Genomic DNA, 17989 nt, shown 5'->3' on the forward strand with positions numbered 1-17989 from the left:
AAGCTTCATGTCGCCTGTCATGTGCCTGGATGCCCCACTATCAACAATCCAATGACTACTGATAGTTCCTCCTGGAACACCCTGCACATGAACTTAAATGATTAGTTGGAGATGGGGACCCAAGCCATTGTGGTCTTAGGTCTTCCATTTTCATCAATAACAATAACTTCTTGTCTTTGATGATTGGTAAATTGTGATGGTCCCCCTGATTCAGTAACCGTTTTTGGTTTCCAGGTGATCTGTTTTGTTTTACCAGTGTTATTCTTTAAAATTTTAACTTCATGGTTGTCTGAAGTTTTTGAATTTTCTGTTTTGACAGAAACAGATGTTTTGTTAACCACATCGGTTTTAATCGCCTTTTCAATCTTCTTGACCTGTTGGCGTTTCTGTTTCTTTTCTCTTTCTTTTACAAGGCAGGGATCTTGTTTTACCGAAACAGTTTGCCTGCGGTCAGTTTGGTCACAGGGAACATCAACTTTTCCTTTTTGTTTATGAAGATATGGACAATTTCGAATTATATGTCCAATTGTTCCACACTCAAAACATGATCTTCGTTCAACAAACCCCGAAGTATCATGTGATCGTCTTGCCGATGATGATGAACTTTGTGATCCCGAGGTACTAGGTTTTGAACTACTTGGTTCATTTCATTTCTGTACAGTTGCTTTCTTAACAAAATCTAAGTTAGATTTGTTTTCAAACGTTTCGATTTTGTCCGTTCCCGTCGATTTCACAAAGTTTACATTTTTGTTCTTCTTTTGATTTGGCTTCTTTTGTGCTTGAGCCGGTGATTTTCCTTTTGGCTTGGTGTGATTTTGCTGTTTTTGCACTGTTGGTTGTTTCTTATTCCCAAATTGTTTTCGACTTTCGGCCTTTGGAATAGGAGGACATTGTGTAACTGTAACATGTGGTCCTGTCTTTCCCAAAAACTTACTTGTCGAATTTTCAAAGACTTTACTGATTAAGGATTGATTAACATTCTTAATAGGAAAATCTTTATCTGAATAAATTTTATCATCACCAACAAGAGTGTACAGCAAATTCACACTCTCCGACTCTTCTGCAGATGTGGACTTGATTGCAACAGTCTTAGCGGGTTTTGCAGGAGGATCACATAAAATATGATTCTCAAGAGGTATGTCCTCTTCTTTGATTTTCGCATCAGACTTTGCTACGTCAGTATCGTCGGATTCATCATCAAAAGAATCAGCATCCTCAATAATAACTGGAGGATCCTGATTCAGTTCAGCAGGAGACACACATGTATCTGCTGACACATCTGAATCTGATGATACTTCTTTCTTGTATCCGAGTCCTGTTACAAATTCTTTAACATCTAGAGGAACAGATGGTTCAAAGAACGTTCTATCCTCCTCGTCAGGCATTGCATCATAATTGTGTCTCACTGATGGTGGACATTTCTTGTAACCTATGCATGTGACATCCCGTTTCTCTTTCTGAACGTCAATGATGTGATCCAACACATAGCTAGAGCTCAAATAACTGTCTAGCTTAAGTTGGATCGCCTCACTTTCGGTTTTCACACAAGCCATCTCTTTTTGCATAATCTCAAGGCGAGATATATACAAATTAATGTCAGTTTGTTTTCTGGAAACCATTTTAGTTAGCTCGGTTTTATCTTTCTTTAACTTTTCAATTACCGATTTAAACTCCTTTTCATGGTTTTCATAGAACATATTGGCTTCAGTACATTTTGAAAGATCCACGGTCAACTTTTGATTGTGGATGAATGTCACATCATACTTTTCTTGCAAAGCCTCGTGTTTGCTTTGCAATTCACACCACTTGGCATTCAAAGAAACATGTTTGTCTTGCAAGTCAAACAAACTAGCTTGTAAAGCATCATGTTTGCCTTGCAACTCAGACATGTTTGCTTCTAAATCAGCACATTTAACATGCAAACTATCACAATTATCACAATTAATAGCAGTGGGTTCATCGACACATACCTGACTTGATGAACTGTCGACATTAGCCATAAAGGCTGAATGGAGAGAAGAGGAAGAATAAGCAGCTTGATCCACCAAGATAGATCTTCTTTGAGTTCCTGCTGCAGCTTCCTCCAAAAGCTCATCAATATCTGCATCGACTGATGCATTTGATGTCTCACCCACATGATCATCGCCTGAACTTGAGGATTCTTCATCTGAACTCCTGCTATATCCCGAAGAGTCTTCATCCTCAGAAGATTCACCACCATTGGCGGAAGATTCTCCACCACTGGTGTGAACTAAATCCTTAACCACTTCAGCAAAACATGCTGTTCCATCTGGAGCATCACCACTCAACTGGATTGACCAGTCACAACCTTCATCCACTTGAACCACAAGTGCCCGGTTGGCATTTGATGTTCCAGCTTGGCTCTGGTTGTTGACAGGTATTAATGTACGCTCATTGTTTCTGTTCTGGTTCTGCTGGTTGCCTTGGTTTCTGAAGGGATTCTGGTTCCCATGCTGTGTTAGCTTTGTACATTCCCTTTTAAAGTGACCCCGTTCTCCACAGTTGAAGCACTTTACTGCCTGTTTATCGAACCCATACTTGGTGTCTTTCTTACTCTCCAAGCTGGTTCTGCCAGTACTTTCCATGAAATCCTTTGCCCTTCTTACAGCACTAGCAAAGGCCCACTTGATATCCACCAAGTCCATCTCTTCCTTGTCAATCTGCCGATAGTCTTCTTGTGTCAGATTAATGTTGCCAATCTGACCTTCCACTAACCCACAGTACGCGCTCACTAAAGTGTTAAGCAGCTCCATGTGTTCCCTTGCTACTTCTACACTGACCTTAGAGAAGCTTGAAGTGTCGAGCTGTACTGTATTTGGTTTTGATTGCTGACCAGCAGATGATGTCCCTCCATAACACGCTTGTTGTGGAGCAGAAGGAGGTGGTTGTAGTGGATTTCCATACATGTCTGTGGTGGGAGCCGGCTTAACAGGAACTTGTACTGGATTGCCATACATATCCGTGCTTGTGACAAACGCCGTTTGAAGTGGAGCATGTGGACCGGTTCTTGCAGACGAAGAACTGGAAGTTCCATAATACATCTCTGGGTTTTGTGGCACTGGAACTCTTTTTGCCTTTAAGGTTTCCTCCTGATCCTTGTTTTCTAAAAGCTGCACGAAGTCGTTGATGTTTGTAGTTCTCAAAACTCCGTTATACTTCAAGATTTCCAAGAAACTATTCCATTGGGGAGGCAATGCATCAGCAAACTTCTTCACCACCTCTGCTGTAGTTGTCACTACTCTAGAATTGTTCAACTCTGTAAGCAAGTGATAAAACCGGCTTGTCATATCTCCCAAAGACTCCTTTTCCATACACGTGAAACCGTCAAATTCTTTCTTGAGAAGATCATGACGCAATTGACGTGTTGCTTCATTCCCTACCCCTCTCGTCTTCAACGCGTCCCACAACTTCTTCGTTGTCTTGAAACTGACAAACTGGTGGTAGATATCTTTGCTTAACGCCTGAGTGAGAATGGCATATGCTTTCTTTTCCAGATCATACGTTTTCTTTTGATCTTCAGGAAGATCGGCAAACGTGCCGGCAGATGAAGCGGCAACCTCTATTGTTTGATCGAAATCTGTGGTGAAACGTAACCACAATTCTGTATTTTGCCCTAGCACGTAAGTGTAGAACCTATCCACCCATCCCGGATATTCGTTTAAGTGCATCAACTTTGGAGGTCGATTCAAACTTCCGGTTTCACTTTCGCTCAATAAGATACTTTGAATGCTTGGAGTTTGATTTGATACTAATGCCCATTGACCTGTCGATATGGCATTTGCTTGCGAAGATGTCGACACCGAAGACTCGGGCCATGAAGGAGATAGACTTGTATTTGTGTACTTTCCACTATCTGGAGCCGGTGTACCCCACCATGAGGGAGTTGAACCTGTACTTGTGTATTTTCCACTATCTGGAGCCGGAGTTCCCCACCAACTTGGGTTCATGTTTGATAAGAAAAATGAATTCTATGTTAATATCTCGAAAGATAACAACCAGCCGAAGGATCCCTGATCGAAAGACCTGAAAAACACAAACTTGTTAAATCTAAACAGACCAAGATCAAAGGATCAACACTTGTTCGAAGGATCAACAGTGTTTGAAAGATCACTGTTGAATTTCGAACAATGATTTCGAAAGATTCACAATTGAAAGATCTTTATCTTTCGAATATATATCCTTCGAAAGGATTCCCTGGATCGAAGGATAAGTCTCAGACTTCGAAGGATGTTCGAAAGATGATTATCTATCGAATTTCCTTTGATCGAAAGATGATCTTTCGACTTCGAAGGATATCCTTCGATCTCTACTGACACAGTTGACAAAGAGTGACAGGTTGGTGAAAAGGTGATGGGTTGGCAGAAAGCTTTCGGCAGAAAGTATGTTCAGACCATACTTTCTACCAAATCAGATTTGACTAATAAAATATTACCAAAAATGGAACGATCTTATCCAGAAACCGGTCACCGGAGTAAGCCGGAATTTGGCCGGAAATGACCAAACTTCTTAAAAACAAATTTTTAAGTTACCCAACCCGTCCTTTAACACACCCGGTTAGTTTAGAACACGTTTTTACGTCAAGAAATGCGAGAAAAACACTAAAAACGGGTGCTAAACCATGTGAGTTTTGTCCAAACACTCCAAAGTCTTGTATAAACTCGGTTTTTAACAAGGAAAAGAGCCACGGCTCTGATACCACTTGTATTAATTGTTGGTGCACTTGTGTCTGTACTTTGTCTGTATTCGGTCATGATGTAAAACGATGTCTTTGTTAGTCATGTAAGTTTGACCAAGTTAACCATCCTCCTGGTTTGACTTGGCCAAACAGTTATAATATGGTTGAAAATTATCTGTGTCGAAGGTTGGGTCATCGAAGGATTGTTTCCATCCTTCGATGAGCTCGAAAGATATCCCACAAAGGATACTGATGGACCTCGAAGGATATACCATCCTTCGAGGTGTATGTGGATCCTTCGATGGCAGTATGATCGATCAGTAAACCTGATCCTTCGACCAGATCAGATCATCTGTTATGGGTATAAATACCCATGTAGTGTGTTCACTTCAGTAGAGGTAAGAAAGACAGACATAAAGATACGAGAGATAGAGAGAGTATTCTGTCAAGAACACACACACACTGTTAGAGAGTTTACAAAACAGATTTGTAAACATTGAGCTTGTAACCGAACCTTTCACACGTATTAATACAAGTGGTGTTAATCGGTGAATATTGTGTGTTTTGTGTTTGTGCTTGTATTATCTCGGTTTGCACTCTAGCTTGGATTCCGCACTTGCTAGTGTGTTTCATATAACAAGGTTAAGGTTTGACCTCATCCTCCGAGGGACCTACAAGTGGTATCAGAGCCGTGGCTCTTTTCCTTGTTATAACCGAGTTTGTACAAGTTCTTTGGAGTGTTTGGATAAAACTCTCTTGGTTTAGTACCCGTTTTTGGTGTTTTCCTTGCACTTATAAACATAAAAATGTGTTCTAAACTAACCGGGTGTGTTAAAGAACGGGTTGGGTAACTTAAAACTTGTTTTTAAGAAACTTGGTGATTTCCGGCCATATTTCCGGCTTACTCCGGTGACCGGATTTTCTGGATAAGACTTTCCATTTTGGGTAATATTTTATTTGAAAAGTCTGAGTTGGTAGAAAGCATGGTCTGATCATACCCTTCTGCCGAAAGTTGACTACCAACCCATCACCTTTTTCACCAACCTGTCATTTCTCTGTCAGTTGTGTCAGTAGTGTTCGAAGGATATCCTTCGAAATCGAAAGATCATCTTTCGATCAGAGGAGGTTCGACAGATATTGATCCTTCGAACATCCTTCGAAGTCTGTGATTTATCTTTCGAGCCAAGGAATCTTTCCGAAGGATATATTGTTCGAGCTACAGTTATTATTCGAAAGATAAGGATCCTTCCTCTTGGAGAATCTTTCGAAATCAATTGTTCGAAATTCAACAGTGATCTTTCGAACACTGTTGATCCTTCGAACAAGTGTTGATCCTTCGATCATGGTCTGTTTAGATTTAACAGGTTTGTGTTTAGCTTGTGTTTCGATCAGGGATCCTTCGTGTTTGTCTTGTCTTTCGAGCTTGGATCCTTCGGCAGGCTGTTATCTTTCGGGCTGTTCATATAGAACTCATTTTTCTTATCAAACATGAATCCGAGTTGGTGGGGAACTCCGGCACCAGATAGTGGAAAATACACAAGTACAGGTTCCACTCCCTCATGGTGGGGTACACCGGCTCCAGATAGTGGAAAGTACACGAGTACAAGTCTATCTCCTTCATGGGCCGAATCTCCGGTATCGACATCTTCACAAGCAAATGCCATATCGTCAGGTCAATGGGCATTAGTATCAAATCAAACTCCGAGCATTCAAAGTATCTTATTGAGCGAAAGTTTGAATCGTCCTCCAAAGTTGATGCACTTAAATGAGTATCCGGGCTGGGTTGATAGATTTCGTACATACGTTCTTGGTCAAAATACCGAACTGTGGATACGTTTCACTACTGATTTCGATCAAGCTATAGAGGTTGCTGCTTCAGATACTGCTACGTTTGCCGATCTTCCTGAAGATCAAAAGAAAACGTATGATCTGGAAAAGAAAGCATACGCCATTCTCACTCAGGCGTTAAGCAAAGATATCTATCACCAGTTTGTCAGTTTCAAGACAACAAAGAAGTTGTGGGACGGGTGGAAAACCAGAGGAGTAGGGAATGAAGCAACACGCCAATTGCGTCATGATCTTCTCAAGAAAGAATTTGACTGTTTCACGTGCATGGATAAGGAGTCTTTGGGAGACATGACAAGCCGGTTTTATCACTTGCTTACAGAGTTGAACAATTTCGGAGTAGCGACAACTATAGCAGAAGTGGTGAAGAAGTTTGCTGATGCTTTGCCTCCCCAATGGAGTAGTTTCTTGGAAATCTTGAAGTATAACGGAGTGTTGAGAACTACAAATATCAACGACTTCGTGCAGCTTTTAGAAAACAAGGATCAGGAGGAAATATTAAAGGCAAAAAGAGTTCCATTGCCACAGAATCCAGAAATGTATTATGGAACTTCCAGCTCTTCGTCTGCAAGAACCGGTCCACATGCTCCACTACAAACGGCGTTTGTCACAAGCACGGATATGTATGGCAATCCAGTGCAAGTTCCTGTTAAGCCAGCTCCCACCACAGGCATGTATGGAAATCCAATACAACCACCTCCTCCTCCTCCTGCTCAACAACAACATGCGTGTTATGGAGGAACATCATCTGCTGGTCAGCAATCAAAGCCAAATACAGTACAGCTCGACACTTCAAGCCTCTCTAAGGTCAGTGTAGAAGTAGCAAGGGAACACATGGAGCTGCTTAACACTGTAGTGAGCGCGTACTGTGGGTTAGTGGAAGATCAGATTGGCAACATTAATCTGACACAAGAAGACTATCGGCAGATTGATAAGGAAGAGATGGACTTGATGGATATCAAGTGGGCCTTTGCTAGTGCTGTAAGAAGGGCAAAGGATTTCATGGAAAGTACTGGCAGGACCAGCTTGGAAAGCAAGAAAGATACCAAGTATGGGTTCGATAAACAGGCAGTAAAGTGCTTCAATTGTGGTGAACGGGGTCACTTTAAAAGGGAGTGTACAAAGCCAGCACAGCATGGGAACTAGAATCCCTTCAGAAACCAAGGCAACCAGCAGAACCAGAACAGGAACAATGAGCGTACATTAATACCTGTCAACAACCAGAGTCAAGCTGGACCATCAAATGCCAACAGGGCACTTGTGGTTCAAGTGGATGAAGGTTGTGACTGGTCAATCCAGTTGAGTGGTGATGCTCAGGATGGTACAGCTTGTTTTGCTAGAATTGTGAAGGAGGCAGTTCACACCAGTGGTGGAGAATCTTCCGCCAGTGGTGGTGAATCTTCTGAAGATGAAGACTCTTCTGGGTACAGCAGGAGTGTTGATGAAGAATCATCCAGTTCAGATGATGATCATGTGGGTGAGACAGCAAATGTTTCGGTTGATGCTGACATTGATGAGCTTTTGGAGGAAGCTGCAGCACTAAGCGATAGAAGATCTATTCTGGTGGATCAAGCTGCTTATTCTTCATCTTCTCTCCATTCAGCCTTTATGGCTAATGTCGACGGTTCATCAAGTCAGGTATGTGTCGATGAACCCACTGTTGTAAATTGTGATGAATGTGATAGGTTGCGTGCTAGATGTGCTGATGTAGAGAAAAGTATGTCTGAGTTGCAAGGCAAACATGATGCTTTACAAGCTAGTTTGTTTGACTTGCAAAACAAACATACTACAGTGAATGAGAATTTGTGCGACTTGCAAAGTAAGCATGAAGCTTTGCAAGAAAAGTATGCTATGACTTTTATTCACAATCAGAAATTGACTGTGGACCTTTCCAAATGCACAGAAGCCAATATGTTTTATGAAAATCATGAAAAGGAGTTTAAATCGGTGATCGAAAAGTTAAAGAAAGATAAAACCGAGTTAACTAAAATGGTTTCCAGAAAACAAACTGACATTAATTTGTATATATCTCGCCTTGAGACAATGCAAAAAGAGATGGCTTGTGTAAAAACGGAAAGTGAGGCAATCCAACTCAAGTTAGATAGTTATTTGAGTTCTAGCTATGTGTTGGATCACATCATTGATGTCCAAAAGGAGAAAAGGGACGTCACATGCATAGGCTATAAGAATTGTCCACCACCAGTGAGACATAATTATGATGCCATGCCGGATGAGGAGGACAGAGTGTTCTTTGAACCATCTGTGCCTCTAGATGTGAAAGAATTTGCAGCAGGGCTCGGATATACAAAGGAAGTATCATCAGATTCGGATGTATCAGCAGATACATGTGTGTCTTCTGCTGAGCTGAATCAGGATCCTCCAGTCATTACTGAGGATGCTGATTCTTCTGATGATGAATCTGATGATGCTGTCCCAGCTAAGTCTGATGCGGTAGTAAAAAATGAGGACATACCTCTCGAGAATCACATTCTATGTGATCCTCCTGCAAAACCCGCTAAGACTGTGGCAATTGAGTCCTCGTCTGCAAAAGAGTCGGAGAGTGTGAACTTGCTGTACACTCTTATTGGTGATGATAAAATTTATTCAGACAAAGTTTTTGAAAACTCGACAAGTAAGTTTTTGGGAAAGACAGGACCACGTGTTACAGCTACACAGTGTCCTCCTATTCCAAAGGCCGAAATTCGAAAACAATTTGGCAACAAGAAATTACCAACAGTGCAGAAACAACAAAATCACACCAAGCCAAAAGCAAAATCACCGGCTCAAACTCAAAAGAAGCCGAATCGGAAGAAAAAAAAGAATGTAAACTTTGTGAAATCGACGGGAACGGACAAAATTGAAACGTTTGAAAATAAATCTAACTTAGATTTTGTCAAGAAAGCTACTGTTCTGAAAAGAAATGAACAAACCAGTTCAAAGCCTAGTACCTCGGGTTCACAAAGTTCAACATCATCGGCTAAACGATCACATGATACTTCGGGGTTTGTTGAACGACGATCATGTTTTGAGTGTGGAACAATTGGACATATAATTCGAAATTGTCCATTTCTTCATAAACAAAAAGGAAAAGTTGATGTTCCCCATGACCAAACTGACCGTAAGCGATCTGTTTATGCAAAACAAGATCCCCGACTTGTAAAAGAAAGGGAAATGAAACAGAGACGCCAACAGGTCAAGAAAATTGAAAAGGCGATCAAAACCGATGTGGTTAACAAAACATCTGTTTCTGTCAAACCAGAAAATTCAAAAACTTCAGACAACCATGAAGTTAAAATTTTAAAGAACAACACTGGTAAAACAAAACAGACCTGGAAACCAAAAACGGTTAATGAATCAGGGGGACCATCGCAATTTACCAATCATCAAAGACAAGAAGTTATTGTTATTGATGAAAATGGAAGACCCAAGACCACAATGGCTTGGGTCCCCATCTCCAACTAATTGATTGAGTTCATGTGCAGGGTGTTCCAGGAGGAACTATCAGTAGTCATTGGATTGTTGATAGTGGGGCATCCAGGCACATGACAGGCGACATGAAGCTTCTCTACGACGTCAAATCTATTAGAGGAGGTTATGTTGCTTTTGCTGGAGATAAGGGTGGTTATATTACGGGTGAAGGAATGATATCCAACGGGATTGTCAGCTTTGACAAGATCAACTTTGTGCAACAACTTGATCACAATCTTCTTAGTGTTTCTTAAATTTGTGACAAGCAATTCTCAGTACACTTTGATGCTAATGGATGTTATGTGCTGAAACCCGGCTTCAAAATTCCAAAAGAATGGATTCTCTTGTCAGCTCCAAGGATAAATGATCTGTACGTCCTTGATATGAGCCAAGCTATTACTACGTCTGCACAAGCAACTTGTTTCGTTTCCAAAGCCACAGAAAAAGACTCTATCTCTTGGCACAGACGAATGGGTCACATTCACTTACGCAAAATGAATCATTTGGTATCAAATGAGTTGGTGAATGGTGTTCCTCTTAAAAATTTCCATCTTCAAGAGGTTTGTGTTTCGTGCCAGAAGGGAAAGCAAACAAAGAAGAAGCACCCTACTAAGAAGATCAACACGGTGGCAGTTCCTCTTGAACGCTTGCACATGGATTTGTGCGGTCCTGTCAAGCACAAGAGTATTCGGAATGATCAATACTGTCTCGTGATAACTGATGATTATTCAAGATTTTCTTGGGTGGCGTTCATGGCACACAAGAGTGAAACCTTTGGTATTATCAAAAACTTGATCATTCAGATTGAGAATTTGTATAAGTTGAAGGTTAGGCGGATACGTAGCGAAAATGGTAATGAATTTAAAAATCATGCCGTGGCGGAGTTTTGCACTTCAAAGGGTATTCTTCACGAGTTTAGTGCAGCTTATACTCCTCAACAGAATGGCGTCGCTGAACGTAAGAACCGCACATTGATCGAGACTGCTAGGACAATGTTGGTAGAGTCACAGTTGCCCATTCCATTCTGGACTGAAGCTGTGGCCTCTGCATGTAACACATTGAACCGAGTCCTTACAGTCAAAAGGCACAATAAGACCTGCTTTGAGCTTCTTAAAAAACGGAAACCAGATTTGTCTTATCTTGAACCGTTTGGAGCTCCATGTACAATCATCGATCCTAATGGAAAGTTTGGGGCAAAAGCAATTGATGGATACTTTCTTGGGTATGCCACCCCTAACTTACGAGTCTGGAATCTAGAGACTAAAAGGGTCGAGGAATGGTCTGAGGTCAGAGTACAAAGGCACACTTTGCCAGTCAAATGTCCTGGTCAGCCTTGGATGTTTGAGTACGATGACTTTTTCAATTCGATCAATGTGGAAGCCGTTGAAGAAAGTGTTGCGGCAAGGATGTTTTTCGAGAGTGACAATGCAACAGTTTCACTGGTGGTTCGTCCAATTTTTGTCAATCAAGAACCATCGTCGGTGAACAATAATACTCTCGACAATGAGGATTTTCATGATGCAACTGAATTGAACGAATCTTCAGAGGATGATGAATTTCTAGATGCAGATCAAGAAGCTCCAACAACAGCAGTTCATGGTACTTCAGAGGGTACTCCTCCAGTGGATGCCCCTAGAACAGCTGAAGCTACTGCATCATCCTCTTCGTCAATTCCGGGCATTGATTTAGTTGTTGATCTCAATCTCAACAACCTGGGTATAAATATTCCAGTTCCAGATAATCCAGAAACAAGGATTCATAATACCCATCCTCAACAAAACATCATCGGAAATGTGCACAGTGGCATTCAAACAAGAAACATGTTGCGAAACAACAACAATGCAGGCCTGTATGCAGCAATTCGAGAATCCGGGCAACAAAACGATTGGTCTTTCGCGTGTTATGTTTCACAGGAAGAGCCAAGAACTTGGAAAGAAGCCATGAAAGATAACTCTTGGGTTGAAGCAATGCAGGAAGAACTGCAACAGTTCAAGAAGCTTGGTGTCTGGAAACTCGTAGAGAAACCTGCTGGATACAAGAAGATTGGTACCCGTTGGGTTTTCAAATGCAAAAAGGATGACCTCGGAGTTGTTATCCGGAACAAAGCACGTTTAGTCGTTCAAGGTTTTCGTCAGATAGAAGGAATCGACTACAACAAAGTCTATGCACCTGTTGCACGTCTGGAAGCAATTCGGATCTTTCTGGCTTATGCCTCATTCAAAGGATTCAAGGTTTACCAGATGGACGTCAAAAGTGCATTCTTACATGGTGTGGTTGAAGAAGAGGTATATGTCGAACAGCCTCCAGGTTTTGAAGATCCTATCCATCCCGATCGGGTTTGGTTGCTCAACAAAGCTCTCAATGGTCTTCATCAAGCACCGCGAGCTTGGTATGCAACATTATCTAACTATCTGCTGGAGAACGGTTTTCGAAGAGGTCTTATCGACTGTACTCTTTTCATCAAAGAACAAGATGGAGATCTTCTTCTGGTACAGGTATATGTTGATGATATTATTTTTGGTTCTACTAATGATGTCTTGTGTAGGAATTTCGAGCGCATTATGCAGGATAAATTCGAGATGAGTGCTATGGGGGAAATGACTTTCTTTTTGGGCCTACAAGTGCAACAAACTGAGTCTGGGATATTCATCCATCAGACTAAATATGTTGGTGACATCTTGAGCCGGTTCCAGATGTCTGATGCAACGCCCATTGGTACCCCACTGCCACAAAATCACGGAATTACTCCAGACTTGAAAGATATCAAGTCAACCCGAAGGCCTCACATCTTGCAGCTGTAAAAAGGATTTTTCGTTATTTGAAGGGTTACCCTGACACCGGTTTATGGTACCCTAGGGATAATAACTTTGAATTGGTCGCTTTCAGTGATTCTGATTTTGGCGGATGCAAAATCGACGGCAAATCCACAACGGCTGGATGTCAGTTTTTAGGAAATCGCCTAGTCACATGGCAGTGCAAGAAGCAGACGTGTGTCGCCACATCAACATGCGAAGCTGAATACATTGCTGCCTCAAGTTGTTGCTCCCAAGTTCTTTGGATCCAACAACAATTACGCGACTACGGTTTTGAATTCCTAACTACTCCTATTTACGTTGATAATTCTGCTGCATTACAGATCACTAGAAATCCTGTGCAGCACTCAAAGACCAAACACATCGAAATCAAATATCACTTCATACGTGATTGCTTTGATAAAAGGCTAATCGATGTTGTTAAGGTCCACACTGATGACCAACGTGCCGACCTTTTTACCAAAGCATTTGACAAATCAAGATTTGACTTTTTATTATTGGTAAACGACATTAAGGTCAAGGAAGAGTAAAACCAACATCGGAAAATCATTTTCGTAAATATCTTTGTGTTTTAAATTTATCTTAGTTTATTGATTTTAGGGGGAGTAAATCCAGAATCTGAAAATCCAAAAACATCGAAAAATTTCAAAAACACAAAAACAATAGAAAAACAAAAATGAGTTTCCTGGCGAGCAAAAGAGAAAATGATAGTACATCAGTGGTATATCCAAACCTCTTTAAACCTTAAATGAAAAACGATAAGCAGCTCTATATAAGATGTATCGGTAGGCTCACAATCAGTTTAAAGTGTGCAGGGTGATATAAACTTAAATCGACTGAAGACCAGGTGGGAACCATTCATTGGCATATGGTCTTAGTACCGAAATTTCGTTTGATAGATTGCCGAGGTTCTGAGATATTCGGTCTTTATGCTGTTTATCATCTGGGTATCATGGTTGTATCTTTTACCGAAAAATAACGGAGACGCAAGTCTAGATCTTCCATGATACTATACATACGTGTACATATTGCATACGACCTCAATAAGTGATAAACAATCACATGTCCCATCAAATAAGTGATAAAATATCACATTTATCCGGGAGTCAAGTTCGTCTCTCTGCTGTACGAAAGTACTGACCTGTTCACGGACTTGCTCCTGTGCCCTCTCGCATATGAAAATCAAGTTCCTCATCAATAAGTGATTCTATCACATAGGGCTTGTTTTCAAATCAAAATAAGTGAGAATCTCACATCATATACGGTCAAACAGATGATAATCGGTATACTCACCGGTAAGATGAATCCTCGTGCATACCTTGATACGGGAATGTGTCGTGATGTGGATGAACACCGGTCGGTAGGTATAAATCATACCTTAACGTATCCCCTCGCCATGATTACTTTTGATAAGTTGAGCTTAAGTGGACAACAATACCGATAATTGCTATAGGATGCTTATCTTAATGTTAATTAATTGAACAACAAGAGTGCTTTGGCATGACCGTACCCTGATATGATTCTCTTACCCTCGAAACTCGCAAAAAGAATGTCTGTATATATTTATTTACTGCTTAACTTTTATTGTCTTATTTTAAACAGTTTTGTCGTTTGGTGCATATCAGCACGACATTAGCGGTGATGTCGTTTGATAACACTCAAAGGATATTAAAATTGTTGTCTTTTAATATAAACTTTATAAAAGCCAAAAAGATTTTATTTCTATTTTATTTTCGATCGTACGAGTTGGATCTCGAGTCTTCGTTACCTGAAACCTGAACGAAAACCGAATTGACTAAATCTTCATAAACAGTCAAAATTTGCAAGTTAGAAACTAAAAATTTGACAAATTTATTAAACTTTCAAACTGTCGGACGGTGTTTGATTGTGACATGGTCATTCGTGTGTCATTTGTTTATATTAACTATGTTCCAAGCAGTTGTTCTCATTACGCGTTTAGATTTCTTGCATGTGCAGATTCTAAAGGCAAGGAGAACACGGTCGATGACAAAGCTTCGGAATGAAGACACGACGTGAAGGCACTCAAGTGATGAAAATGATCGAGTTGCCGCTGACCATCATCAACACCACAAGGATCTCAAGCTATAAAGATCAAGTCTTTCGCAAGCATAACTCAAGGGGGAGCTTATGTTGAGGGGGAGTTTGTCAACACACTTCCTACATGATACGGGTAGTTTGTTGATACACTCTCTGCATTCAAGACGTGAAAACTTTGAAGATCCTCCGACATTGAAGACTTGAAAGGACATCAGAGTCTTGAAGACACGAAGATCAAAGATGATCAAGATCGAGACAAAGCTACAGCCAAGGGGGAGTTTGTTGGTGCACTTGTGTCTGTACTTTGTCTGTATTCGGTCATGATGTAAAACGATGTCTTTGTTAGTCATGTAAGTTTGACCAAGTCAACCATCCTCCTGGTTTGACTTGGCCAAACAGTTATAATATGGTTGAAAATTGTCTGTGTCGAAGGTTGGGTCATCGAAGGATTGTTTCCATCCTTCGATGAGCTCGAAAGATATCCCACGAAGGATACTGATGGACCTCGAAGGATATACCATCCTTCGAGGTATATGTGGATCCTTCGATGGCAGTATGATCGATCAGTAAACCTGATCCTTCGACCAGATCATCTGTTATGGGTATAAATACCCATGTAGTGTGTTCACTTCAGTAGAGGTAAGAAAGACAGACGGAAAGATACGAGAGATAGAGAGAGTATTCTGTCAAGAACACACACACACTGTTAGAGAGTTTACAAAACAGATTTGTAAACATTGAGCTTGTAACCGAACCTTTCACACGTATTAATACAAGTGGTGTTAATCGGTGAATATTGTGTGTTTTGTGTTTGTGCTTGTATTATCTCGGTTTGCACTCTAGCTTGGATTCCGCACTTGCTAGTGTGTTTCATATAACAAGGTTAAGGTTTGACCTCATCCTCCAAGGGACCTACATTAATACGTATGAAAGGTTCGGTTACAAGCTCAATGTTTACAGATGTATTCTATAAACTCTCTCTAAGTGTGTGTGTGTTCTCAGCTCTCTATCCTTGCTTGCTTCAATGAAGTGAACACATTACATGGGTATATATACCCAACACAGATCGTCTGGTCGAAGGATCAGATAGACTGATCGAAAGATCATCTATCGAACTGAAACCTATCGAAGGATCCACATATATCTCGAAGGATAATCTATCGAGGTCCATCAACATCCATCGAAGGTTTATCTTTCGAGCTCATCGAAGGATCTAAACTATCCTTCGATGACTCACCCTTCGACACAAACATGTTACAATCATGTACTAACTGTTTGTCCAAGTCAAACCAGGAGGATGGTTGACTTGGTCAAACTTACAAGACTAACAAAGGACATCGTTTTATATCGTGACAGTATACAGACAAAGTACAGACACAAGTGCACCAACAAAATGGCATAGAATTGTTGTTCGGGTCACAACCTTAGATGAACAAGAAATATGAGCGATTGGATTTGTGGACAAAAAAAAAAAACAAATGGGATAAATTAGGGAGGGGTAGAATGAAAGAAGAAAGTGAGACTTTTGGCTAGGTTTCTTCGACTGTGGAATTAAGTTTAATTCCCCTTAGGGCAAGATTTGTCAGAAGGGGATTCAATTCAATTTGCATTAGTTTCCTGTAAAACAAAAAAGCTTTCTTGGCTCCCACTTGAACACCGCTCATTGGTCAGATAAGATAACCTGGATTTGCACCACACCTTTCGTCAGATGAGCTGGAATCGCATTGCTTTATTTTCAATAATTGATGGAACCAGACTTCCGGATCTTTCAAAATCAGTGATTGTTGTTTGATTTTAGACAAAATTGCAAAAATCAACCTTTATGTTATACCCAAACTGCATTTCGTACCTTTCACTATGATATCGGTAAAAACCAACCTTTATGTTCATGTTTTGCTACAAGTTCAACCTTTAACACAAACGCCGTTTGTTTTTCTTGGTTAAGTCACCTCACATGCAAAGCATGAGAGGGTATTACTGTCATTTCGACATTGTCTTCTCCAATCCATCCATTCAAACCCAAACCCAGAAACAATGAAACTAGTGTTTTTATAAATTTTCATAATATATTCCAAAACTAAAAAATGCTAGCTTTGTGAATTGGGTCAGTAGTCTATAACGACAATTGGGAGGGAGATATGGTTCATAACTAGTGAAATATGAGATTATGATACAACCTCATGGAACTCAACTTTGCCTTATACTTCTCTGAAGTCAATAAGATACATCCACAATCAAAATCCTATTTTTTAACCAATACCCTTTTCCCTCTTCTCTCTGAACAGAGCCACCTCCACCACTTCTTCATCTTCCTTTTTCTCGTTTGAACACCCACTCACACACACAAGGCGGAGATGGAGGGTGGTCCGCCGGCTGGTTTTTGCCGATTTCATAGTGAAAGGTACGAAGTGCAGTTTGAGTATAACATAAAGGTTGATTTTTGCAATTTTGTCTTGATTTTAAATTTTTATCCATCAATTTTCTTTCATCTTGTTTGGAGTATGTATAGTTGTGATCAGACAAATCAGTCTTGGTTTTATTGTAGTCACTGGATTTTGTCAGACAAATCAGTCTTGATTCGAAATGGTTACAATATAAAGATCAGAACCACGGTGGGGGGAAACGGAGAGAAAGGTAGGGGTGGGTGGGGTTGGGGTGGGTTGTTTTGTTTATATAGATTGAAGAAGATGAAGGGTAATTTTGTCATTTCACATACCTGTTGGTGCACTTGTGTCTGTACTTTGTCTGTATTCGGTCACGATGTAAACGATGTCCGTGTCAGTCCTGTAAGTTGACCAAGTCAACCGTCCTCCTGGTTTGACTTGGCCAAACAATCATATATTGGTTGTAAAGTGTCTGTCTCGAAGGTTGAGGATCGAAGGATGTTTCATATCCTTCGATGACTTCGAAAGATATGCTTCGACTGATAGACCTCGAAGGATCATCCTTCGAGGTCATTGCTGATCCTTCGAGAGCATTGCATTCGAAAGATGATCCTTCGGACCATCTATCGAATCCTTCGAGCAAGACCTGCTGTGTATGGGTATAAATACCCATGCAGTGTGTTGTGTTCATTTAGACACTTAGAAAGACAGAAAGATAGAGCTGA

The sequence above is a fragment of the Helianthus annuus genome, chromosome 13, assembly GCF_002127325.2.
Source record: "Helianthus annuus cultivar XRQ/B chromosome 13, HanXRQr2.0-SUNRISE, whole genome shotgun sequence".
NCBI lineage: Eukaryota > Viridiplantae > Streptophyta > Magnoliopsida > Asterales > Asteraceae > Helianthus > Helianthus annuus.